Genomic DNA, 26,809 nt, shown 5'->3' with positions numbered 1-26,809 from the left:
AAAGCTGTTGTGGATGTCTGCAATCTTGTTGTGGAAGAATGAGGGTAGGGAGTCGCAGAGGGTTTGAGAGGGGGTGATGTCGTTGGAGTTGGCCGAGGGATTGGAAAATTCCTTGACGATGTTGAAAAGTTCCTTACTGTTGTGGGCGTTGTTGTCAAGTCGATCCTTGAATGCTGTTTTCTTGGCTTTTCGGATCAGTTGGTGGTGAGTGCGGGCGGCGCTTTTGAAGGCGTCCTTGGTGCTGGTGGTTGGGTCTTTTTTCCAGGCCTTTTCAAGGGAGCGGCAGAGTTTCTTGGACTTCTTGAGATCATCGTTGAACCATGAGGCTTTCTTGCTGCCAGGTTTGCTTTGACGTTTTTTCAGTGGGGCTAATGAGTCGGCGGTGTTGGATAACAATAGGGTGAGGTTGGCGGCGGCTTCGTTGGCGTTAGAAGAGAGGGCTGGGGAGTTTCGAAGGAGCGATGCAGAGATTTGGTCCGTGGTGATTTTGTTCCAGTTTCTTTGCAGGGTAGGTTGGGAGTGGTTGATGGGTTTCGGCTTGTTGTAGGTGAAGTGAACGCAGCTGTGGTCGGTCCATAGGAGATCCGTAGTGTGGCTGAAGGAGACATGATTGCTGGATGTGAAGATGGGGTCGAGTGTGTGACCTGCGATGTGGGTGGGGGAAGTGACTAGTTGTTTAAGTCCGAGGTTGGCGAGGTTGTCCACAAGGGTGGCGGTGTTGTGGTCGTTTATCTTTTCAAGGTGAAAGTTGAGGTCTCCTAGAAGAATATAGTCTTTGGAGGGGAGCGCGTGTGGAGAGATGAAGTCCGTGATGTCTTCACTGAATTTTGCGCGAGGTCCTGGTGGTCTGTAGAGGAGAGTGCCTCTGAGTGTTGTTTTGGGGTCGATGTGGATCTGGAAGTGGAGGTGTTCGGAGTTGGCGAGGTTGGCGTCAGAGCTAGTTGAGATGCGGATAGATTTCTTATGAACGATAGCGATTCCTCCTCCTGTGTGGCTGGTACGGTCTTTGCGGGTGATCTTATAGTCTTCAGGGATGGCAATGGTGATGTCTGGTGCGGAGGAAGCGTTTATCCATGTTTCTGTTAGGAAGGCGACGTCTGGAGAGAAGGAGTCTAGTAGGTTCCATAGGTCAATGGCGTGCCTGTGCACCGATCGGGTGTTGAGAAGGATGCATTGTAGGTGGTTGGGGTCGGGAATCTGTGGTGTGGTCGAGGCGGAGATGTTGTCGGTGCCGATGAATTTGCAGGAGTAGCAGGAGAAAGGTCCATGGGTGTGTCCAGGAGCGGCTTGGACGCAGTTGGGGGAGCGGCCGGGGTTGAGGGCTAGGAGGGTGGCGGCATCATAGGTAATGCGGGAGGGCTGGGGAGCGCGAGGGACAGGGGGTATGGCGCTGGGCGCGGTCCAGGCGCGGACGGGCGTAGACGGGCTTACCTTTGGCGCACCTTCGGCGCGGATTGGGCGCGGTCGCTGCGCGTGAACGCTGCGCGTATAGGCATCGGTCATATATGGATGGTGGAGGGGGAGGGGCGAGGGCGGAGCTGCTGGGAGGCGGGAGGCGGGGTGGATATCCGGGGAGGGAAGGCTTCACCACAACAACAACAAGAGACTAAACAAGATGGCAGTCGGCCAAAAACCAATGCACAGATGGGGGCACACAGTATAAATGACACGCACAGACTGTTCAACAGAATCGGGCACAGACAGTCAAATAAATGGAAGGCAAGACAAAGCAGACACAGCTCAGCGTTACAGCACGTTATGGAGGCTGGCGCTCTGTGATTATGCTAATTGGTGCAAGTGGCAGAAAGCGCTACGCTGCGAGACAGACGGTGCAATTATGGAGGAGTTGGAGCGCTATGGGGATGAGTAGTTAACTGTTGAAACCGGGCGCTATGGGAGTAAGTGGCTGAGGTCCGGTGCAGCTAAGCTCTAATCAATGCAGGGAATGAATTAATTAATTAATATCGGCCGTGATGCAAATCTGGAGTTGCGGTCGGGCTTTGTGGGGAGAGAAAATTCAATCGAGTGAAGCTTAGCTTAAAAAACAATACCGCACTTGGGTCGGGACGGCAGCTTCAGGTGGAGCGACCGTGTCTGACGAGTCAGGACGGTCACAGAGGTCTCGTGGGGAGATCGAGCCTGAAGAGCTGTGGGAGGGCGGAGCTGCTGGGAGGCGGGAGGCGGGGTGGATATCCGGGGAGGGAAGGCTTCACCACAACAACAACAAGAGACTAAACAAGATGGCAGTCGGCCAAAAACCAATGCACAGATGGGGGCACACAGTATAAATGACACGCACAGACTGTTCAACAGAATCGGGCACAGACAGTCAAATAAATGGAAGGCAAGACAAAGCAGACACAGCTCAGCGTTACAGCACGTTATGGAGGCTGGCGCTCTGTGATTATGCTAATTGGTGCAAGTGGCAGAAAGCGCTACGCTGCGAGACAGACGGTGCAATTATGGAGGAGTTGGAGCGCTATGGGGATGAGTAGTTAACTGTTGAAACCGGGCGCTATGGGAGTAAGTGGCTGAGGTCCGGTGCAGCTAAGCTCTAATCAATGCAGGGAATGAATTAATTAATATCGGCCGTGATGCAAATCTGGAGTTGCGGTCGGGCTTTGTGGGGAGAGAAAATTCAATCGAGTGAAGCTTAGCTTAAAAAACAATACCGCACTTGGGTCGGGACGGCAGCTTCAGGTGGAGCGACCGTGTCTGACGAGTCAGGACGGTCAAGTAAATTCTCCAAGACATCCGGCCCCTCTGCCCCTAAACAATGTAGTAACATAGCATGTTTCCGTTCTGCACTTAAATTAGTGCCGCAAACTTGCTCATAGTTGCTAAATACTTTCTTCCACTTGGGCCACTCTGTACATGGTTCACCAGGGGAAGAAAGGAAAAAGGGAGTTGATGATACATTCTGCATTGTCACTTTAAAATGTAAATAATACTAAATAAAAATAGAGTGTAAGTTCAATCAACTAGATATTAAATACAATAATAGAATACAACAATGAAAACGATTATAAATATAACACTTGAGTTCGAATAAAATTCTGATGTTGCTTACCTATGATATTTTGCTTTTAAAAGACTGGAGGGCGAATATGACGTTCCTCCGTTACTTTTTATTTTGACTGCAGCATAAAACGAATTCATTAGTGTTATTATTGCTGCAAACGACAGGTGGAAGGGCGAAATGTGGTTCCTCCTAACCTTGTTGTTGACCTTCCTTTGCTTTTGACAATACGTACTAGTCTACTACTTCTACAATATAGGCAGAAAAGTATTTCTCTTCCTCTTTCCAAGTTTATTTTGTTCCTACAAACACATGCGCCAATCAACAAACAACCACAAAGTAAGAGGAAAAAGAGTTGTTCCTCTTTACTCAGAGTCACACACTAGCAGTAATTTCCTTCCTGCTGCTAGCACCCATTAGTTGTGCTGTGGAGATTTTTTCAAATATTTCCTTTCTGACGACCTATGCATGCGCAAAGCAAACGAGGAAGTTACAGCATCGGAGGGAGAATCGTCGTTCCTCCTTGCGTTGTGAGACATACAAAACGGGGCAGCGGGCGAAAAGTGACAAAACATCCTCATGTACCTCGAAGTGATTTGCTTGCACCGGACGTCAGCACAGCCCAAGGGACACGCAAATCAGTCCTCCACATCGGCGCCTGAAACGTAACCGTTGTGAATAAAAAAAACTGGTGAGACCTTCAGTGAGGATCCCGGACTCCACGACAAGGAGGAAGGCCCAATTCAAACTGCTGACCAAGCTTCCTGGACATTCAACAGCCAATGCCAACCTCAATATCTCAGCCCAGCATCCCGCCTTGTTGAGGTATATCACAGACCACAAGAAACATGAACGAACCCATCCGGGGTCACCTGATGGTAGTGTCGGTTCAAGAAGAGACAAGACATATGAAGGTAAGTGGTGTTTAATGAAGATACACCCCATCCAACGGCAATGGCGCTGCAACTGCCAGACCTCAGAACCCTCTTACATGAGAGTTCCCCTAAGGTTCCAACAGTGACCTCATTAGGAAATGAGGTGCCACGCCACATCACCCTTCTGTCATTCCTGAAACTTTCCATTTGCAATCTGAGCACCAGCCTGCACAGTAGATTCCCCTTAGAGAGGCCCACCCTAGACATGGTGATGTTGGAAGCATTTCCATTCCTGCAATGATTCTGACATTCAAGATATTATCCTAATGTTTGAGCTCAATCCTGGGTCTCAGTGAGGATGGCTATGAAGCTTCTTAGACTTCTGGCCCCATGCACCTTGTGCCCCTTGGCACATGTGGACTTTGCGTTGACATTTCTGGCTCAAGTGGGTGCAACACTGGGGCTGACTGCTTTGACAACATCTGTGTCACAAACGAGACTTTCCCATTTATTGGTAGCAGGTGGACGCCATTATGTCTTGCAGCAGGCCGCTCTCCCTCACTCACCCAGAGCTCACATTAGTGATGGATACATCATCTGTGGGAGGTTACCTGAGAGAGCTGGAGATAAGAGGTCTATGATCCCCAATGGAGTAACAACCCCACATCAACCTACATGAACTTTGCACCGTTTGGCTGACTTTTAAATACTTTTTACTGTCCTTTAAGGGACAGCTTGTGCAGGTCCTGTTAGACTACATGACTGCCAGGGGGTATTCGAACAAGCAGGGCGGTTGGAATGTTGAATTTTGTTCCAAGAGTTTCTCCGACCTAGAGTTCCAAAGGGAATCATACCGGGCACAAGTCATGTTGATTGTCTAGAATTGGACCAGGAGAGTGGGGTAAAAGGGCTTCTTGAGCATTTGCCCCCGATCTCCTCTTGCTACTTCAGGAGTTCCGCTTGTCTCCGCAACAGGACAGGGTCCTACACCCACATTCCCACAGTCCACACCTCTATGCGTGAAGATTAAGTGGCGACCATTGTACAGTTTTGATTTAGTGTCTGAAAAAGTGAATGTGATTCTTGAAGCCAAACGTCCCTCAAGACACCAAGAAACATTTGTGGCTTAGTGTAGTGACAGTCTGCTTGATCTCTTGCTGGCTGAGTTAACCGATGTTTTATTGTTTGTTTCGTCATTTGTGGGCCAGGTAAGGCTTTACGGTAAGCAGAGTTAAAAGTTATATGTCTGCCTTTTCAGCCTTTCTGTGTTTGGCCGACCAAACTCTATCTATCAAATTACCTATTGTGATGATGTTCCTAAAAGGTTTGACACACCTTCATTATGGCTCAGTAGCCCTTAATTTGGTTCTTGTGTTCTTGATTTGTACGCTTTTTGAGCTATACATAGTTGTTCTTTAAGGCTCTTTGCCATTAAGACAGTCTTTCTTATTGTTATCACTTCTGTGCAACCCCCATAACCACCTTTTTCCTGACAAATTGGTGTTGAGGACCTCACTTCCTTTCTGCCAAAGGGGGTATCCGCATTCCACATAGGTCAGTCACTTTCCCGTCCAGAGTGTTTCTTCCCATCACATCCCTCAAAGAAGAGAAGCCACTTCAGTGGCTTGTTCTGAGGAGATTCCTAGGCCTTTATATTCAACACACAAAGGAGTACCATGTAGAGGACAGCTCTCCATGGGTTTTGCCACTGTCAAGAGGAGGAAAGTACTGTGAAATAATTTTGAGATTGTTGCTGATGTATAAAAGTGCAGGTCTCATCGAGGAGAGTGATTGTGTGGTAGTTATACATTTTGTATTGTTGGAGTTCTTTATCATGCCGTGGGCATAAGATGAAGAGTTATTATGATGGTACTTAAGTAGAAAGTGTACAATGTTTATTTTCTAAAATACTTTTTTTTTATGAAGAGGAAAGTGATGCAAAATGAAGAACTCTGTCCAAGTGAATAGTTCTGTACATTAGGATGTGTTTTGCAGTGGCCAAGAAGGTGCCCTTGTAGGGCCTATGAGCCCATTCCACCAAGGCTACAGTTGCGACATAGCATTGGTGAAGAGTGTTCCTATCCTAAAGCTCTGTCAGGCCACTAATCAGGCATCTCTGCATACATTTACTAAGAACTAATGCCTCAAAAGTCTAGTCCGTAGAGAAGGCCATTTTGACTGTGGTTCTGCAAGACTGTTTGGTTTGAGTCCCCTCCTCAGACCCTCCACCTTTTGGGAGGTACTGTTTGCATATCTGTCCAAACAGTGAGGAATCTGTGTCACAAATTATACGTAAATCAGTACAGTAATCGGCCTGCAACAATTCTACATTCAGGGAGGTTTTGTTCATGTTATGCTTACATGCCACACTGTGAGACTGGTGTTAAGGTTTTCCTAGAGAATTGTGACAACGAATAGTTAATGTTGGTGTGGGGGGAGTTCGAGTATTAGAAAGTATTACATTTAAAACATTTAGTCCTAGCTTATTTTTTATGCTTACAGTTGCTAATTGATTGATTGTCCTCCTATAGAGAAAATCCTTTGCTGTTAAGGCTCATATGCCTATATATGTTTAGACAGATCTGCTGGTTCTCTATTACAAAGCAGCAAAAGGTCCAGCAATGCTGGGGTTGCTAAATCTCCCCATCTTTATTTCACAAAAAGTCACACAACTCATAGGGTTGGGTCGATCAAGTGACTCTGTAAGGTCTGAAAACAAAATGGTAGTTGTTCAGGGTGTTCTGTCTAGGTTACAACTATAGAGCTTCCTATCATACCAGTGTCTCTTGAAATAGTGATGAAGAACATCACAAAATGTCTTCATGGTCAAACTAACCTATTCTCTACTGTATCTTGTCACTGCTTTCTTTAGTTCAGTTGGTTCTGGTCTTATTTTAGCTATAGTTCTGTAAGTGAAGGTTGGTTTGATGGATTCACTAATGGAGATGAGTGGACTGAGTTTTATATTGCAAGGCAGAGCATTTACAACTGATTTAACTGATTAGTGGCCATTGCATTGTTGAAGGTGGTAGCTGTATGGGTGACCTGCTTAGAAAGCATAGTTTATTTACCATTTTAAGGGGCTGTATGTAGCTTAAGGAATTCTGTGTAAATAGTGGGTTCGAGGCATATGAGCTGCAGATTCTACACTTTGCATTAGATCGCCACCTGGTGTTGGGCTCGGATGATTGTATGTCGTTGTCGTCTTGGAAGAAGTCTTTGTAGTCACGAGATAGGTGACTCCTCCCTTGGACGATATTGCGCATTGGCATCGGCTCCATCCTTAGATAGTTTTTTTCCGCCATTGGGTTCGGATGTAACTTCTCCGCTCCGGTTCAAAATATATCTCAATTGGTAGTTCGATGCGAAAAAACTTTATAAACAACTTCGATATCAACAACAACATCGACTCGACTCATCTGCTCGATTCCAGTCGACGCGGACCGTTTGGCCTATCCACGCCGTGAGGCCTACACCTCATGGAAAGGACGCTGTTGGACATGGCCATTTTGGCAGGTTCACCCCTAAACTTTTTGCTTTTAAAAGTGACCTGGTGTTAGTTGCCATAGGAATGCATGGGGAATATGTGTGTCCATGGTAGTTCCTGATGTGAGAGGAGTGCAGGGGCGAGTTTGGTATGTGCGAATTTGTGAGATTAAATGCTGCGCGATGGCGCAGATTTAATGCGTCTAGTGTGGAAGTGCCACTTTTAGAAGTTGGCATGTCTGTGTAGTGAATGTGAATTGACTGTCTGGCTTGTGATTGGCTGGAGCTGGCTGGTGTGCCTAGCTCCAGGAGTCAGGATGGGTCTGCCCTGTGGTGAATGGGGAGATCTGCATGTTGATGGTAGGGAGGAGTGCACCTGGGACCTGAATAGGGCTGGGCCTTCCCTCCACAATGCTGGCTGTGCCCCTGTGGTGCGTCTGATGTCCCTAGCCTGCCCTGTGAATAGTGAGAGGGGCTGAGCACAACAAAGTGCACCAAAACCAGTTGCATCAGGTTTTCCCTTCAGCCTGGGCTAGGAGACAAAGGAAAAATGTGTATAAAAAGGGGCTGTGACCCCATGAAAAATGTTCTTTCTCTGGATCCTGACTTGAGGGGGGCCTGCTGCTGCTGCTGCTGCTGGGCACCAGGAGGAACCGCCACTGGGTGCTACCTCCCTGCTGGAGGGCCCTGTGAGCTGCCCCCTGGGCTCAGCCTTTGCCCCCACCCCCTCCTGCATTCTACAAGACTTTCCCTGGACCTTGATGCTAGCGCCTTGGGAGCGCTTTATTTTCCATCTTTCCAGGAGCACTGTATTTCTGGCCCCCAGAAAAAGTGGAGCGTGTGGGGGCTTCGCAGCGCTGAGCTGCATTTCGTCAAGAGGGAATCCCTGGTGTAGGGATTACCCCTCCTCTTACGCCTCGCGGGTGCCCACCCTGCTTATTTGGGTATTCGTGGTGCGCAGGTGCCCACCCTGCGTCTTGGCGTACTATTTTTTATTTATACGGATGCCCAACCCGTTTATGGGAGCTTCTCAAGGGATTCCCCCGTGCTTAATTGCCAGGCGGGAGCCCGCCCCGTGTCATTGCCACAGCGGAAAGTGACTTCTATGACCGGGAGCCTACTCCGCCTTTCCTCACTCTGAGCGGGTGCCCACCCCGCTATATATAACGATTCAAGAGGGAGCCTACCCCTCATTTGCCCCGGGTCACCAAAAAAACCGACACCGGAAGTCAGGCCGAGTATTGCCTGAGGTGGGGCGGGACTTCTGATTTCCAAAGGAAGCCCTGCACCCATGTGACCACCCGGAAGCAGAGAAAGGACGTGCCGCCTGCTGCTGGGGGGAGCCTTCCGGAGTCCCGCGGGCTCCCCAGCAAGGTCCTGTGTCCCCGGAGAGGGACCAGGTGAAGCTCCATTGCTGGGCGAGCCTCGCGGGCTGCTCAGGCTGTCAAGAGCCCGCCTGTCCCAAGAAGAAGCCGGCAGCCGTCTGGAAGCAACACGGATGGGGCACTAGGCACATTGTCGGTGCCTGCCTCCCCCCGCATATCAGCCCTGTGCAAGCCGACACCAGAAACAGAGGAGTCCAGGAGAGTCCTGTGTGGCAAGCCTGGAGACCAGAGGAACGTCCCCAGCCAGCCCGGTGAGTGGGGCTCGGTGTTGAAGGGGTTGGGGGGGGTGTTGGGGCACCTTGCCAGGTGTCCTCCCCCCTCCTGTCAGTACTCAGTTCTGTGGGGGCATATGTCATTTTAGAGCGCCCGTCGCTCCAACAGGGGCCATACTTGTTCCAGAGCGGGACTCCAACGTGTGGGGGACCGTTGTTTTCCGAGTCCCCAGAGCGGGACTCCACCGAGGGGGCACATCCTTGTTTAACGGGTACCGAGAGGCCCAGATCCTTGCCTGCATTTGTTGCACCCTTGGGCCTTTGTGGCTCCAACAAGGCCACAGTTGTCTCAGGGCCCATTTGTTGTGGAGTCCCAGTTGGGCCCAGAGGCATTGTAGTGTCAGTGCTTGTTTGTTGGAATTTGTTCTTACGGGAGCATTGAGAGCCTGTGCCCATCTCTTGGTGATCCTACAGCTGCCCAGCAATTAGTGGGCAGCTGCCACGTTTAGGCCCCAGACTCTTGCGCATTCTGCTTTTGGTGCCTGCGCAGGCAGCCCTGACTTTTGGACATATGGTGTTGGTGCCCTTTGGGAGGCCAGTTGGCCTGGGGACAATTTGCCTGTGTTGTGCCCCCGCCTGGGGTTATGTTATGTTATGTTATGTTAAATGACTCTTATAACGCGCACTGACACCAAAGGTTTCCTGGCGCTCTTTATAACAGGATGGAAAATGAAGAGTTGACACTGACCAGGTTAGCCTAGGGAGGGGAAGAGAAATGTCTTAAGCAGTTTTCTGAAGATAGAAAGGGAAGTGCTTGACTTGATGAAAAGAGGGAGGGAATTCCAAAGGCTAGGGGCCAGATGAGAGAAGCGGCGGCCGCCGTACTTCTTGGTTTTAACTTTGGGAGCAACAAGCATGTGAAGGTGAGCAGAACGGAGGTTGCGTGACGGGCGATGTGAAGTAATTAAAGATTGCAAGAATGCAGGACTGGTGCAGTACTGGGCTTTGTAAGTGAGGCAGGCTACCTTAAAGGCTGACCTTAGTCCCATCGGCAACCAATGAAGTCGATGCAGCAGGGGTTTTGCCGATTGCCATTTAGGGATTTTATAGATGAGACGGGCCGCCTGGTTCTGAACCACCTGGAGACGATACAACAGGGACTGAGGGAGGCCATGGTAGATGGAATTGGAAAAGTCCAGGCGGGAGAGAACCAAAGAGATGACAACCTGAGTTAGAGCAGAAGGTGGTAAGAGATGGCTAACTTTGCGGATCTTTCTCAGCTGATACATACAGGACGAGATGACAGCGCCCACTTGGGCTTTCAAGGAAAGCTCTGCATCAATGATCACGCCCAGACTTTTCACTGATTTGACCGAAGGTGGAAGGGGGCCAAATTCAGTGGGCCAGAACTGTGGACCCCAGTGAGCAGAACTGGAGCCGGGAAGGAGCAGCTCGGTTTTTCCTGGATTCAACTTTAATTGATTCTCATTCATCCAATGTAGGATGTGAATCATAGCGGTGCGAAAGGTGTTAACAGCATTGGAAGAGTTGAGGGGAAAAATTATCTGCAGATCATCAGCATAATTATATACCGTGATGGGTACACTGTGTCTATGCCTAATGTGATTCTTGTGCAGGGTGATGGTATTCTGTGTTTGTGATAATAGTTGCTTAATGTGATTTATGCGTAATGTGCAATGCCTTTATGCCTGTGATACCTCTAAATGTGTTTTCATGCTTAGGAGGTTGTTTGGCCTAGTATAGTTATGCTAGTGAGTTTATGTTTACCTGCGTGATCTATGCCTATGGTGTTTAGTATTGCATAGTGTGTACCTACCTTTTACCAGTGGTTACTGGTTGTGTCCTACAAATTATTTTGTGCTACAATTATCTCATGTTCTAGAAGTGCTATTTCTACTTAGTGCTGATTATGAGAGGGGCCCATGTGGCCCTGTCATTTGTATATAATCCCCTGTAAATACTGCCCAGTGCCAGTTGGCACAGTGTATCTGTGTGATTATGATCTTATGTGTTTATGGTAATACAAAGAGTATTTTTATATATAACCTTGTGTGGAGTTCCTTTTTGTGGTGTGCCTAGTGTGTTTCTGCTGTGTGTGTGTGTGTTGCGCAAACGCTTTACACATTGCCTTCGGGATAAGCCTGACTGCTCGTGCCAAGCAACCAAAGGGGTTATCTTGCCGTGTAACTCCCAAGCCCTGATCTAGAGTGGTGGTCTCTGCCTGGCTTTGGCGCAAGCCTTAGCCAACCAGAGATCCCATTTCTAACAGACGCCATTTAAAAGATGCCCGAGTGTGGAGCAAAGTTTCCACACAGTGACCACCACAAGGTCTGTAACCTGTGCTTATCGCCATAACACAACGAGTCAAACTGTACAGCCTGTGCATCTTTTCAATCGACAAAAGACTATTCGAGATCGGAGGGCCCGTCGACACAACATGCACAGATCGGCGTTGGTACCGGTGGATATCTTCGACAAAGAAGAGGTTCCGCTCGTTCCAGAAGAAGATTCTGACGATCTGCAAATCTTGTCCGAGGCAGACGACTCCGATGACTCTATACCATCAGGTCAATGCGTGAGTACTACTGCCCCTGACCTATCCCCATCATCTAAATCGAAGGCAAAGGTCAAAACTCCACCCACGGGGCCCGGTCGCGACCGAAAAGACACTTAGAAAGCCCCGCCATCGAGCCCGGCTACGAAGAAAATATTTAAGCCTTCCGGTATCTCCTTACCGAGCAAACCGCACGTGCCGATCCCACCAGCCCCCTCGTCACCGAAACCGAAAGAAGCCCCGATTCCGAAACCGTCGACTTCCAAGGGCAAAAATATGAAGCCTGCTTCCGACGCCTCGAAGCCGACGAAACCAGCTTCGACTCCGAAGCCAATACCTTCGGTACCAAAACCGACAAAGCCTGTTTCTGACGCCATCAAGCCCTCAAAACAGCCTTCGGCTCCGAAGACAATACCTTTGGTGCCAAAACCTAAGCCAAAGGACCCTAGCACAACTCCTAAGGCTAAAGACAAGCATAAACCATGCCCGGAACCGAAGAAATCAGCGCCGGCAACGGTTCCACAAGAAGTGGAGCTTTTCCAACCTGATCCTCTACAAAAGAAGATTCACATTGATCCAAAGACTGGTCATGTATCTACTACACCATACAGGAAGAGGAAATCAGACACAGCAGCTAGACCTGCAGTGCCTGTCAAGACGAAGGATAGCGCCACATCTCCTATGCACACTTCTTCTCCTATACTTCCCTCTCCTTCATCTCCTTTATCTCCTATTCCTCCTAACATCTCACCTAAAAATTCTCCAGACAACTCTCCTCATCATTCTTTACAGACACCTCAAAATGATGATGAATACAGCATGGGAGGAGGGGTAGACCCAGATGAGCGTTTCCCCTACCCTAGTGATGATCCAGACTGGAAGTACCCAAACCCACAAGATGTGCCAGATATTCCTGATCCACATACATACCCATCCAAACCTTCTCCACCAGAAGACAATATTGGCTTTGGGTACTTACTAAACAGGGCATGCATTTAGATGAGGCAGAGGAGGATTTCTTATTAGATACCTTTGAACAATCACAAAGATCTGTTCAGATCCTACCTATGATTAAAGGAGTTATTAAACATGTTCCTGAGGTATTTAAAGATTCTGTACGTGCTAGGATTTTAAACCCTAGAATAGAGAAAAAGTACAGACCGGCTCCTGCAGATCCTGCCTACATTAAAGGACTGCTACCATTAGATTCCCTAGTAGTGTCAAATGCTAGGAAAAGAGCAAACTCACAGACATCAGGTGAAGCACCACCCCCTGATAAAGAATCTAAGGTGATAGATGCTTCAGGCAAGAGGATAGCTGCCCAGGCTAGCAATACATGGCGTATAGCTAATACACAAGCCCTCCTTGCAAGATATGATAGGGCTCACTGGATCAGTTAGAAACACTGCTACAACATCTTCCTGATCAATACAAAGCACAGGCAAATGACCTCATACAGGAAGGTAAATTAATGTTCGAGGCATATGGGCTGCAGATGGTACATTATGAATAGATCGCCATCTGGTGTTGGGCTCGGATGATTGCACTTTGTTTTTCTCTTGGAGAGTCTTTTGTATCTTGGTGACTCCTCCCTTAGTTGGTAGTGCGCATGGGCATCGGCTCCATCCTTAGATTGTTTTTTTCCGCCATCGGGTTCGGATGAGGATCGAGACGCTCCAGATCAACTTCAGAAGAAAGTGATTTATCGGCGCGTATTCCCTTTCCAATTCGACGGTATTGTTATCGAACGCGTTTCATTTCCATTCCGACGCGTTGCAAATTCAAAATCGAAGAGAAAAACTTGGATCTACGTCGAAGAACAGGAGGCCTTTCTCGACGCAGTCAAGCCCGGAGTCCATGGAAAGGACTCCATTCAAAAAATGTCCAACGTGTGGTGCTAAGTTCCCACACAAGGACCTACACGAGGTGTGCAACCTCTGTCTATCGCCTGAACACGAATCCAGGGACTGCGAAGCCTGTGCGGCATTCTCCTCCAAGCTAACGATTAGAAATCGTCGAGCTCGAAGACACGAGGTTTCCAGAATGCAGGCGGAGGCGATCCCGGAGCTGTTCGGAGACGAGCAAATCGAGGAAGAAGAGGACCAGTCGGGGTCGGAAGGGGACCAGTCGGAGGTTGAAGAACTCATCGAGCAACAAACCGTGAGTGACGACGTCCCCTTACCGAAAAACCGACCCCGCCCTCGGGCCCGGTCAAACCGCAGAAAAAAGTTTCCGACGCCCCGCCCTCGGGCCCGTCAACGAAACTGAAACCGAAACCGAAACACTCGGACCCCCACCATGTCGGATCCGAGAAAAGGGCGACATCGACTTCGGCACCGAGGCTACATACAAGGGAAAGCTCGGTATCGAAACATTCCATGTCGAAACATAAATATGATTTATCGTCCAAGATACACTCGATACCCAGAAAGTCGGAATCGAGCAGACATTCGGTGTCGAAAACAACAAGATCTGACGATCGAAAACAAAGGCACCTCTCGGAACCAGGACCTTCGGTACCGATTCAGGAGCAACAGACAGATCCCAAACAAAAGATCTTGTTTATTGATCCGCAAACTGGGAAAGTGGTCACGAAGAAGAGAAAGAGTGAACAGTCAGAAGATAAACCTCTTCCTTCAAAAAAGAGAACAATGGGGACAAATATAACTCCTCCTGCTTCTCCTCGACCTAAAGTCACACCCTCTTCTCCTATTCCTCACAATAGGCCAAATATTCCTACACCTTCCACACCAAGACCAGCTACACCTCAGTCAGATGTAGACAGTGATCTAGGGGAGGGAGAACCTCAAGGGGATGACGAAACTATCCCAGATGAGGAGGACCCATGGGAAAATTATGATGTAGGGTCAGATGAGGACAACGACCCAGAGCTATATCCCTCAAAGCCTTCACCACCTGATGATAACACAGGTTTTGTGCAGCTCATTAATAGGGCAGCAAAATATCACAAACTAGATATGCATACAGAACCTCAAATAGAGGATTTCTTGTTAGAGACTCTACCTAATGCACAGAGAACATCAGGTACTCTTCCTATGTTGAAGGGTCTTCTTAGTCACACAGAGGAAATATTCGAAAACCCAGTGAGAGCCAGGGTGTTAAACCCAAGAATTGATAAAAAATATAAAGCGGCTCCAAAGGACCCAATATTTATTAAAGGGCATGTACCTCTAGACTCGCTGGTGGTCTCAAACGCTCGTAAAAGAGCAAACTCATTATCTACAGGAGAGGCTCCTCCACCAGATAAAGAGTCAAAGTTAATAGATGCATCAGGCAAAAGAGTAGCATCACAGGCAGCGAATAGCTGGCGTATAGCCAATACACAAGCACTACTCGCACGTTATGACAGGGCACATTATGATGAGTTAGAGAAACTTATCACACATCTCCCCAAAGAACATCAGAAAAAGGCAGATCAATTAATACAGGAAGGTAAAATAATAACCAATACTTCCATTAAGTGCGCACTAGACGCAGCAGACACTGCAGCAAGATCTATTAACACCAGTGTCATGCTAAGAAGACATGCATGGCTTAGAATCTCAGGATTCAAACAAGAAGTACAAACGGCCCTACTGAACAAACCATTTGATCAGAAGACACTGTTTGGTTCAAGCACAGACGAGACCTTAGAAAAAATGAAGAAAGATACAGAAACGGCTAAGTGAATGGGAGCATTGCAACAGCCAACACACAGAGGTTCCTTTCGTAGATCCACCTATAGAGGGGGCTCAAAGAATACAGGAACAAATCAGCAATCCACCTCTTTCACACCAACATCACCCAGAGGTAATTCAAGAGGCAGTTACAGAGGTAACAACAACAAGGGTAGAGGCCGCGGAAATAATAACAACCGCAACGCCTCAACACCAAAACAGTGACTTCATAGAACTCCCCCCAGACCACATAACACCGGTGGGGGGACGTCTATCACAGTTCCTACCTGTCTGGGAAAACATCACATCAGACAAGTGGGTGAGACAAATTATCCAACATGGTTATTGCCTAGAACTCACAGCTACCCCACCAAACATCCCCCCCAAACAGCGTCCAATGAGTCAAGATCATCTGACATTGTTAAGAGAAGAAGTTCTAGCACTTCTACAAAAGCATGCAATAGAGAAGGTCCCAAAAGATCAACAAGGAACAGGAGTATACTCTCTATACTTCCTGATCCCCAAAAAGGACGGGTCCCTAAGACCAATATTAGACCTCAGACCTCTCAATGCTTACATAAATTCGGAGCATTTCCACATGGTCACGCTCCAACAAGTACTCCCTTTACTGAAGAAAGGGGACTTTCTTTCTACACTGGATCTAAAAGACGCTTACTTTCATATCCCAATTCACAAAGCCCACAGAAAATACCTAAGGTTTGTGTTAGAAGGACAACACTATCAGTTCAAAGTCCTTCCGTTCGGTGTCACAACAGCACCAAGAGTTTTCACAAAATGTCTAGCTGTGGTGGCAGCACACCTAAGAAGACAACAAATACATGTCTTCCCATACTTGGACGATTGGCTAATAAAGGCCAAGTCAAAAGAAGAATGTCTTCACAACACACAGAAGACAATTCAATTGCTGCACCACCTAGGGTTCACGGTGAACTACAAAAAATCGCACCTGCAACCAAACCAGATTCAGCAATACCTGGGGGCTACAGTAGACACAGAAAAAGCAATAGCATACCCCAACCCAGTCAGGATACAAACAATGGTCGGGTTAATACAAAGATTTCAACCACAACAGTCACTACCAGCACGAGTGTTTATGCAACTATTAGGCATGATGTCCTCATGCATACTGCTAATACCACATGCCAGACTTCAAATGCGTCCACTACAGGAGTGTCTAGCGACACAGTGGAATCAGGCTCAAGGTCAGATTACAGATCTGGTGTTGGTAAACGACCGGACGTACCGCTCTCTGAAGTGGTGGAACACAGAAAACATTTCCAAGGGACGGTCGTTCCTAGAGCCAATTCCACAAGTAATAATAACAGCGGACGCATCGCTCTCAGGATGGGGAGCGCATATGGACAAATACACAGTGCAGGGGAAGTGGAGTGTGCAGCAAAAGAAACTGCACATCAACTACCTGGAACTATTAGCAGTGTTTCTAGCACTAAAAGCTTTCCAAATGCAAATAACAGGCAAGGCAGTCCTGATCAGAACAGACAACATGACTGCAATGTATTATATTCAAAAACAGGGGGGGGACACACTCTCTCCAACTATCCAAACTAGCACAGGACATTTGGAGATGGGCCATTCCTCAAAAGATCTATCTGTTAGCAGAACACCTTCCAGGAGTTCAAAATCAGATAGCAGACATCCTAAGCAGACAGTCAGAGCAAGTACACGAATGGGAGCTGCACGACCAAATGCTGCAGCCATTCTTCCAAAAATGGGGGCAACCAGAGATAGATCTGTTTGCCAATCATCAGAACGCAAAATGCAAAAACTTCGCATCCAGGTACCCACACCAACGGTCCCAGGGCAATGCACTATGGATAAATTGGTCCAACAAATTTGCTTACGCGTTCCCTCCTCTACCACTAATTCCGTTACTGGTTCGGAAGCTGCAGCAACACTCAATGACAATGATACTAGTGGCACCCACGTGGGCAAGACAGCCGTGGTTCACCACACTGCTACAACTCTCACAAGTACCACATCAAAAGCTAAGATTATTACCCATGCATCTTACACAGAACCATGGAGAAATAATGCACCCAGATCCCAAACAACTGAACCTAGCGATCTGGCTCCTGAGGTCATAGAGTTTGGATATTTAGATCTACCACCAGAATGTATGGAAATCATTAAACAAGCAAGACGTCCTACCACCAGAGCATGCTACGCAGCAAAATGGAAAAGGTTTGCTATACACTGTAACAGTAAGCAAATCAACCCTCTGGACGCATCCACTAAACAAATCATTTGCTATTTACTACACTTACAGCAATGTAACTTAGCATATACCTCTATAAGAGTTCATCTCGCAGCTATAGCGGCGTACCTACAAAACAGGCAACATCTTTTCCTGTTTAAAGTACCAGCAATTAAAGCTTTCATGGAAGGACTCAAAAGAGTCATTCCACCAAGAAGACCACCTTCCCCAGTCTGGAATCTCAACATAGTACTTACCAGACTAATGGGGCCACCCTTTGAACCTATGCATAGGTGTGAAATACAATTCCTCACATGGAAGGTGGCCTTCCTCATAGCTATCACGTCACTTAGAAGAGTAAGTGAGCTGCAGGCTTTTACAATTCAAGAACCATTTATGCAGTTACACCAAAATAAGGTGGTTCTTAGAACAAACCCAGAATTCTTACCAAAAGTAATTTCAGCATTCCACATCAATCAGTCAGTGGAATTACCGGTTTTCTTTCCAAAACCACAAACAGTAGCAGAAAGAGCCCTACATACATTAGATGTTAGAAGGGCCATATTGTACTATATAGAAAGAACACAAACTTTCAGAAAGACAAAACAGCTATTTGTTGCGTTTTCTCCAACACACAAAGGCAATCCCATCTCTAAGGCGGGCATTGCCAGATGGATTGTAAAATGCATTCAAATATGCTACTTAAAAGCAAAGAGAACATTAACTGTTCCTCCTAGAGCTCACTCTACACGTAAACTAGGAGCATCTATGGCATTTTTGGGAAACATCCCACTAGATGACATATGCAAAGCAGCTACCTGGGTTACACCACACACCTTCACAAAACACTATTGTGTAGATGTGCACACAACACAACAAGCTAGAGTGGGGCAAGCAGTATTAAAAACTTTATTTCAGACAGTTGCAACAGACACTGGCGACCACCGCTAGGGAGAGAACTGCTGTATAGTCTATTCATAATGTACCATCTGCAGCCCATATGCCTCGAACGGAATATGCTACTTACCAGTATGCATCTGTTCTTGGCATAGAGGGCTGCAGAGTGGTACATGCCCTCCCAGCCTCCCCGGAAATCTGTGTCTGTTCCAACATTATTCTTATTTAGATACACTTACATGGGCATTCTTATCTGTATTCTACTACACTACTCCATCTAACCCTACTATGGCAAAACAATCTAAGGATGGAGCCGATGCCCATGCGCACTACCAACTAAGGGAGGAGTCACCAAGATACAAAAGACTCTCCAAGAGAAAAACAAAGTGCAATCATCCGAGCCCAACACCAGATGGCGATCTATTCATAATGTACCACTCTGCAGCCCTCTATGCCAAGAACAGATGCATACTGGTAATTAGCATATTCCTTCTAATGCCTCAATTAAGTGAGCGCTCGATGTAGCAGACACTGCATCTAGAGCTATAAACACCAGTGTCCTACTTAGACGTCATGCGTGGCTGAAGTGCAAGCTACCATCTTAAATCAACCATTTAACCAACAGCAATTGTTTGGACCAGAGGTAGACACAGCACTTGAAAAGTTGAAAAAAGTTACAGATACAGCCAAATCTATGGGAGGTTTACAATCCACCCAAGCTAGAGGCTCCTTTCGTCGCTCCTTCTATAGAGGAGGCTCCAAACAGACTGGAGCAGAAAATTCAGCTTCCTTCAAATCAAATACACAAACATCCTCCAGTAGAGGATGTTATAGAGGAGGCTATAGAGGCAACAACAATAAGGGAAGAAGTCGAGGTAATAACAATAATCGAACCTCTTCCACCACAAACAAGTGACTTGCCTCTGCTCCCCCAACAGCATTCCACTCCTGTGGGGGGCAGACTAACACAGTTCCTACCTATCTGGAGTACTATACCAACAGACAAGTGGGTAAGACAGATTACCCAGTATGGTTACTGCCTCAAACTTACAGCTACCCCTCCACACATACCACCCAGGCAGTGTCCAATGTCCGCAGAAGTCCTATCACTTCTTCAAAAGGACGCAATAGAAATAGTCCCTTTATAACATCAAGGAACAGGGGTTTACTCGCTGTACTTTCTAATACCCAAAAAGGATGGGACACTAAGACTTATTCTAGACCTCAGGCCCCTCAATCAATATATACACTCAGATCATTTTCATTTGATCACTTTACAACAAGTGCTCCCAATGCTACAACAAGGCGACTTCCTTACAACACTAGATCTAAAGGACGCCTACTTCCACATTCCTATACATCCTTCTCACAGGAAGTATCTGAGGTTTGTACTGGAAGGACAACATTAACAGTTCAAAGTCCTTCCATTCGGGGTCACAACTGCACCAAGAGTGTTCACAAAGTGCCTAGCAGTAGTAGCAGCACATCTCCGAAGACAACAAATCCATGTCTTCCCTTATCTAGACGATTGGCTCATAAAAACCAGTTCAATCAATCAGTGTGTCCAACACACTACGCAGACCATTCAAACATTGCACGACTTGAGCTTCACAATCAACTACACCAAGTCGCATCTGCAGCCCTCTCATGTACATCAATACCTAGGGGCTACAATAAACACGCCCACAGCTCTAGCGTATCCCAGTCCAGCAAGGATACAGAGCATTCAAGCCTTAGTCACAAAATGTCAACATCCACACACTCTCCCAGCCAGAGTGTTCATGAGACTAATAGGCATGATGGCATCTTGCATTTTTATTGTGCCATATGCAAGACTGCAAATGTGTCCTCTACAAGAATGTCTAGCACAACAGTGGAACCAGGCTCAAGGACAGCTAATAGACTGGTGTTGATAGACAGCCGCACACATCGCTCTCTGCAGTGGTGGAACACCAAAAACATATCCAAGGGGCGGCCGTTCCTAGAGCCAGTTCCACAAATAGTACTAACAACAGATGAATCCCTAACAGGATGGGGAGCACATCTGCTCCACCACACAACTCAGGGAAGGTGGACTGCTCAACAAAAGGTGCTTCATATCAATCACCTGGAGTTGCTGGCAATTTTCCTGGCACTAAAGTCCTTTCAGGGTCACATACAGAACAGAGCTGTCTTAATCCGGACGGACAACATGACAGCCATGTACTACATACAGAAACAAGGAGGCACACATTCCCTGCAACTGTCCCAAATTGCACAAAACATTTGGCGGTGGGCCATTCCGCAAATCATATATCTGCTTGCAGAACACCTTCCAGGAGTTCACAATCAGATAGCAGATCTGTTAAGTCGACAGACACAACAGATTCATGAATGGGAACTACATCTACAAGTTCTTCAACCATTCTTTCACAAGTGGGGTCATCCAGACATAGACCTGTTTGCCACACACGAAAACGCAAAATGCCCAGCCTTCGCCGCCAGGCTTCCACACCTGTTGTCCAACGGCAATGCGATATGGATGAACTGGTCAGGCAGATTTGCGTACGCTTTTCCGCCAATCCCACTAATACCACTAGTAGTACGCAAGTTCAGACAACAGTCTCCCAAGATGATCCTAGTAGCTCCCAAATGGGCACGTCATCCGTGGTTCACCACGCTGCTAGAACTCTCTCTAGTTCCACACCAAAAACTGTCTCTGACACCATCAATGCTAACGCAGAACCATGGAGACATCAGGCATCCAGATCCAAATCAACTGAATCTGGCGATCTGGCTCCTGAGGTTTTTGAGTTTGGTTATCTTAACCTACCACCAGACTGTATACATATTATTAAAGAAGCCAGAAGACCTACAACTAGAGCTTGCGATGCAGCTAAATGGAAGAGATTTGCCATTTACTGCAAAAATAATCAGATTGATCCATTGGATGCTTCCATCCAAAATATTATTTGTTACCTGCTTCATTTACAAAGGTGTAATCTAGCGTATTTGTCTATACGATTACACCTTGCAGCCATTGCAGCATACCTACAAAACAGACAACATATGTCGTTGTTCAGAGTGCCAGCAATACAAGCTTTCATAGAAGGATTAAAAATAATTATTCTTCCTAAGTTACCACCGTCTCCAGTGTGGAACCTAAACATTGTTCTTATGAGGCTCATGGGGCCCCCTTTTGAACCTTTACACAAATGTGAATTACAATTTCTCACATGGAAAACAGCTTTCCTCATTGCTATTACCTCTCTTAGAAGAGTTAGTGAAATTCAAGCTTTTACAATACAAGAACCTTTATTTCAATTACACCGTAAAAAAGTGGTTCTAAGGACTAATCCTAAATTCCTTCCTAAAGTAATTACTCCTTTTCATCTAAACTAATCTGTAGAATTACCTGTGTTTTTTAAAAACCCAGATTCCGTAGCAGAGAGAGCTCTACACACACTAGATGTCAAAAGAGCTCTTCTATATTACATTGATAGTACAAAAGCCTTTCGTAAAACAAAACAACTATTTGTAGCTTTCTCTCCACCACATAAAGGCAACCCCATTTCCAAATCAGTAATTGCAAGGTGGATTGTTAAATGTATTCAAGTATGTTACCAAAAAGCAAAACGCACATTAACAGTTCCTCCTAGAGCGCACTCTACACGCAAACTAGGAGCCTCGATGGCTTTCTTAGGGAACATTCCCCTAGAAGACATCTGCAAGGCAGCAACATGGTCTACAACACACACCTTCACTAAACACTATTGCGTTGATGTGCAAGCCAAGCAGCAAGCTGCAGTAGGTCAAGCTGTTCTCAAAACTCTTTCAAACTACTGCAACTGATACAGGTGACCACCGCTAGGGGAGACACTGCTGAACAATCAATGCAAAGTGTAGAATCTACAGCTCATATGCCTCAAACGGAAAATGCTACTTACCAGTATGCATCTGTTCTTGGCATGTAGAGCTGCAGAGTTCTACACGCCCTCCCGCCTCCCCAGGACCTGTATCTTTTCCAGTTTTATCTTAATTAGATATACACGCATGGACATCCTTTCTTTCTTTCTACTAACTCCATCATTTCCCATCATGGGGAAAAACAATCTAAGGATGAAGCGATGCCCATGCGCAATATCGTCCAAGGGAGGAGTCACCTATCTCGTGACTACAAAGCCTTCTTCCAAGACGACAACAACATGCAATCATCCGAGCCCAACACCAGGTGGCGATCTAATGCAAAGTGTAGAACTCTGCAGCTCTACATGCTAAGAACAGATGCATACTGGTAAGTAGCATTTTCCTTTTTTCACAAGTTTGTTTTTTAATGGGCTTTCATTAATAGCAAGGTTTGTCATTATTGTTTCTTTTTTGTCTTAACTTTCCCAAGTAAAAGTTCCTCATATCGGAGTCATTGATTTTCGTTCAAGAACATACGTTAATTTGTTTAACCTTGTGCTGCTCTTGTTGTTCGTCAGTGGTACTTCAGTGTGTAACACTTTCAGAAGGCAATAAGTGGAGTCTAAGTGAGTGTCTAGGCTGTGATGTATAGTTGCAATGAAATTGTGTCGATTTTGTATTTACATTTGATAATTATGTTGTTTTAGTATTTGATTTAGTTGTTCAATGTCGTATAGCTGAAGGCTAGTGCAGTGCTGTTACGAACTAACCCAATTTGAATGAATGAATGAATGAATGAATGAATGAATGAATGAATGAATGAATGAATGAATGAAAATATTTGTATAGCGCGCGATGGCCAAACGGCTTCCTGGCGCTGGGAGCTCTAAAGAACCGGACAGACAGGGCCAGGAGGTTTAGCGGGGGTAGGCCTGGGCAAACAGGAAAGTTTTTAGCGCTTTACGAAAGTGAGAAAAGATAGGAATCGAACGCATAGGAAGAGGAAGGGAGTTCCAGAACCGGGGAGCAAGAACAGAAAAGCGGGTTCCACCAGTGCGAGATTTGCGAAAGCGGGGAACAGTGAGGAGGGCAGAAGATGATGAACGGAGAGTGCGGGCAGGGGTGTGAAGGGAAATCAGAGAATTGATGAAAGCCGATCCAGAGTGATCAAGGGCCCGATAAACAAGGCACCCCAATTTGAACAGGGATCTCTGCAAGATGGGCAACCAGTGAAGGGATTTAAGGACGGGAGTGATGTGATGGGTTTTGGGCAAGTGAAAGATGAGACGGGCAGCCTGATTCTGGATAGCTTGTAGGCGGCGGGTTTCATAGGCAGGAATGCCAGCGAACAAGCTATTGCCATAATCAAGGCGGGAGGTGATAAGGGCAGAAATAATAATTTTAAGGGAGTCAAGAGAAAAGAAACGAGAGATTTTCCGGATCATCCGGAGGGAGAGAAAACAGGAGGACAGCACGGCACTGACCTGGCCATGCATGGACAGGTCCTGTCTGACCTTGATGCCCAAAGTTTTAACGGAGGGAACGGGGGTGGGGGAAGGGCCAAGAATGGGAGGCCAGAAAGCAGAGGACCAGGGGCTGGATGAGCCGCCAATCAGGACAAGCTCAGTCTTATCTGGATTGAGCTTGAGGTGGTTGGCGCTCATCCACCCAGAAATAAAAACCATGGTGGAATGAAAAAAGGATAAAGCGTGAGAAGAAGAGGAAAGGTCAAAGACGAGCTGGAGGTCGTCAGCGTAGTTATACACAGAGACCCCCAGCTCAAGAAGGGAAGAGATAAGAGGGTGAATGTAGAGATTGAAAAGAAGGGGAGAAAGGGAGGAACCTTGGGGGACCCCACAGGGCACCGGGAGGGGGGGAAGCAGAAAAGCCGGGAAGGTGAACAGCTTGAGAACGACCTGTCAAAAAGGAGGTGATCCAAGAGAGGACAGTGCCTCGTATGCCCGCTGCGCTGACACGGTCCAAAAGAATGTTATGGTCGACCGTGTCAAACGCAGCGGACAAATCGAGGAGGATCAAAGCTTGGGGAGAGTTGACGTCGGCCTTGGCTTTAAGCTCGTCAAAGACGGCTAACACCACGGTTTCGGTCGAATGACCTGAACGGAAACCGGCTTGGTGAGAGGCCAGAAGCTCTTGTAAAATAGTTGAAAGGGTGTTGATGTGAAAAAAATAAATTCAAGGTAAATTTTTCTGAAAGACTGTTCAGTGCACCATCTATTGGAAAGTTTAGGTAGATAGAGAAGGTGAATTGTCATCCCAGAAAGGATCATCTTTGAAAATAGTAATTTTATTATGAAACATAAGGATACACAATGAGTTAAAGCTCAGATGAAGATAGGGTAATGTTAGGGTGTCTACAGGTCATTTAAGTAGTATTTAAGGGTGCAGTTGGAGCATGGAAACGTGAAGATAGTACAGGTAAGAGATATTTTTGGAGCGCATGCCCAGATGTACTATTGGCCCATTGGTTACATCACAGTGCTGTCACTGTATTTACAATGTGACCTGGCCAATTCTCTACATCAATCCAGACAACATAAACAAGCATTTGCAATGCAATAGGTCTCGCATTTGCAAAACTTTGAGCTACTGGCATTGTAAACAACAAACCTTTTATTTCTGTGTTGGTTTTCAAAACATAAAAATAAAAGGCATTGTCATTTAAAATGCCAATAGCTTAAAATTTCGCAAATGCGAGACCTATTGCATTCCAAATGCTTGTTCTATTAGGGAAATTACTGTGCAGGGTTCAGCAACAACGCCACAATATGAGGCAATTACACACGTGACGTGTGCGGCGCTCTGCTATACACCTAAATCACATACGTAAACACATGCAGAGCGCTGGTCAGGTGCAACACATGATGAAACAAGGACGCCAATTTACTAAGGAAAGAGTTGCACAGCTAGGTGTAAGGAAGTATGAGAGCTTGAATGCCGTCTCCCGCGCGCACTATAGAAGTCTCGAAGCAGTGGCATAACCACCCCCCTCTCACCCCACCATATCATCACTAAGGGGAGGCATGAGATAGAATGGGTACACCCTGGAAGCAGCACCCCCTGCCCCTCAGAGGCCTATCTACGCCCCGTCTCTAAAAGTCAGGAATTATAAAAAAGAAAAAATGGAATGAAAATATTCAATTTGTAAAGCACTTATCAAAACCTGCGAGCTGGGAAGGTTGAAGTTAATTCACGCTGGAGCCACCTAGGAATAAACTGAAACTGACTTAAAAAAAGGTGGGTAAACATTACAAGTTATAGGAAATAAGCATAAGTCCGTTGTTTGGGCGTTCGTACAGCCACGCAAAGGGAGGTGTGGGAGACGAGGCACGCCTGCCCAGCGTCACCGTTTCCTCCTCAGGATTGCATTACCCACCTCTAAGACTTACCCACGGTGTGTGCACCGACTCCCTGGCGCTCTGAGCCTCTTTGTCCTCGCAGGTGAACTGGCTGAAAATGCAGCAGCCGGCGTTAGTGGCACCAGAGGAAGTTTTCAAACAGGAGAGTCGGTCGCGAAAACTCGTCCTTCTCTGCTTCTCCTCCCCTGTGAATACTATTGGCAGGGAAGGGGAAACCAGCCAAGTGCTGCCTCCGAGGGGCGGTCACCCACCGCAGCTCACGCTTCTACGAGAAGGGAAACCGAGTATCTTTGAAATTTGTGACTGGAGCACGCCGCCAGCGAGTGGTCGAGGTGTGACCAGAGGCCCACCCACCAACTGCTGACCCCCTGGCCCCAGGGTCATCTGGTGACAGCTGCAGGACGCAGCTTTTCTCTTTCATTGCCCAAGCTTTTGTGAAATTTAGTTAGGTGATCAATAAAAGATCGCCTTCTGTACAATGTATTATTCTCAAGGTTATGTTTCGTATACCTAGCACTTTAGATTCTAAAAATTAAACGTAAGGTGGCCTTTGTGGATACCAGCGACATTGGAGAAAATAAATAGAGCGTACGCAAGGGAGCAATAATTAAAATAATTAAAGCCTTGGAGGGTGCCGAGTGTGAAATGCTTACCGTTTGCCACACACCGGGAAAAATCCCCAATATGAAAATAACTAATTAATTAAACATACAGAGCATCGTAGGCAAAACTATATAGAAAACACTTCTTTCATTTAGCATAATACACGAAAAAAATCATATGGGCTCATATCGATTCAACGTATCAAAATGTAAAGTTGCTTCCCTGTGAAATGGATCCAAAAAAGAACAAGCCTGCGAGTGGTGCGTGCGCGCCACAGCGAGCCATGTGGTTTTAATTATCGCGCCCATGTCTGGGCATGATAATTGAAACCACATGATGCCGGCCGTGCGGGTAACAGACACCAACAGGCCATGGGTGGAGCAATGCGCCCGCCTTTGGCCAATTGCGTGCTGTCTTTGGTAAAAAGACGCACGCAAAGGCCAATAGCCTGGCCCAAAACAAAAAGCACACACACTAGCGTGTGCGATTCCTAGGTCAGTTTTCAAACCCCCCTACAAGAAATCTTGCGCTGAGCACTGCAACGCTAGGCACGAGACCTAAAAAGCTGATTGCAAGGAATTG

At 46.7% G+C, this 26,809-nt stretch overlaps 1 protein-coding gene across 3 annotated transcripts in view; it reads left to right on the top strand.

Moving 5' to 3' along the window:
* PHKA1 (phosphorylase kinase regulatory subunit alpha 1) overlaps positions 1–26,809 on the top strand; it is a 1,293,387-nt gene that overhangs the window by 1,093,562 nt on the left and 173,016 nt on the right. The window lies entirely within an intron of this gene.

The sequence above is a fragment of the Lissotriton vulgaris genome, chromosome 10 (genome assembly GCF_964263255.1).
Source record: "Lissotriton vulgaris chromosome 10, aLisVul1.2, whole genome shotgun sequence".
Taxonomy (NCBI): domain Eukaryota; kingdom Metazoa; phylum Chordata; class Amphibia; order Caudata; family Salamandridae; genus Lissotriton; species Lissotriton vulgaris.
The sequence above is the reverse complement of the archived record's forward strand: the minus strand, read 5'-3'. Positions and strand labels throughout refer to the sequence as shown.